This window comes from Prionailurus viverrinus, chromosome B2 (genome assembly GCF_022837055.1).
Source record: "Prionailurus viverrinus isolate Anna chromosome B2, UM_Priviv_1.0, whole genome shotgun sequence".
Lineage (NCBI taxonomy): Eukaryota > Metazoa > Chordata > Mammalia > Carnivora > Felidae > Prionailurus > Prionailurus viverrinus.
Window position 1 is genome coordinate 75,747,742 of NC_062565.1, and position 1,548 is coordinate 75,749,289.

Below are 1,548 nucleotides of genomic sequence, written 5' to 3' on the forward strand. Positions count from 1 at the left end.
AACACAAGTGTGAGCTCATAAATGTACTTTTCTGCTGGGATATAAAAGTGCTAGTGTTGTAGCTGCAGGGGAATTTGTTGGCACCCTTACATTAGGTGATATTGGGAGAGCCCTTTAGTTGGGGGGTCTATAAACTGCGTGGTCTTCTGAATCCCAAACCCTATACTAGTCGAAGACTATGTAATTAATTCATGGCTTTAGGTGTTGCCTCCCCAATCCTTATCTGTGTATCCACTGGGGTTAAAAAGGAAATGTTGAACATGTTTTCCTTTCCCGTTTTTCTTTTTTACACACTGAATTAAAGCCTTCATGTTCCCATTAGAATAGATGTTTTTTTTCCCTAATATTTCTTCTTTGACTCTCTAGTCTCAAATAAAAATGACATCAAAACAATTTCTGAGCACATACTGCCTTTTCTTTCAAGGTTCTGTACTCTCATACTAATCCCATTTACAAACACATTGCCTAGATTTATTTTGAATTCCCAGAATTCCCGGGTCATACAACAATAATTTAGCCAGACATTATTAGGGACATTAGGGAAGGTGGGGGAAAGTTGGCCTATAAAGAAAATATATCTGCCAGCTCCATCAGCATGAAGACTGGGGCCTTGTTTCTTTCTTTGGTTTTTTTATACTCCATTGCCTTTTAGAGCTGGGTTGTCCAGCCTTACTCTACTCGCCTGAGGAGGCATCTCAGACCTTTATTTTTGGAACACAGCTCTGGAAATTGTTTTGTGGTTATTATCATTTACTTCACATTTACATTTGTGGTTTTGTGGTTATTATCATTTACTTCACAAACTTATACATATTGCAGTACGTATAAGCCGTTAAAGGAATGAAGTCTTTCAAAAGGTATCGGGCCTTTGCCTAGCGTAAGCAATACTTAGGCTGTAGCTCTCACCATTTTGCTTGGAGCCAAGGTGCTCTTCCAAGAGGAGATAATGGAGTTTAAAGTAAAGAGAAAGATGTTTGCTTGATGAGATTGTTTCTTCAAAACACTTGCTACTTGAAGCTGGATGAAACTAAGAACAGAGAACACAGCTCTGGTAAAGAAGAGGCTTTGCTTATCTAATTTGTTTTATTCTGGTTAGGAAGAGCCCTCCTTCTCTAGGAATGCTTACAGAAATTTATGAAGATTGTAGAAAGAAACGACAGTCCGTTCTAAAAAGAACATGTAGGCTGATTATACTTGAATAACACAATCTGCCAAGACTATAAAGTGGATTCTAGTTTCAACTGCCACTTCTCATTCTTTTTTTTCTAAAATTTTTAATGTTTATTTATTGAGAGACAGACAGAGTGTGAGTTGGGGGAGGAGCAGAGAGAGAGGGAGACACAGAATCAGAAGCAGGCTCCAGGCTCTGAACTTTCAGTGCAAAGCCTGTCATGGGGCTCAAACTTGTGAACCACGAGATCATGACCTGAGCCCAAGTGGGAGGCTTAACTGATTGAGCCACCCACTTGCCCCACGACTTCTCATTCTTAAGAGAATGGTGATAATTTAAAGGAAGTTGTCTTAGCTGTAGAACCTTCTGAATTCTTT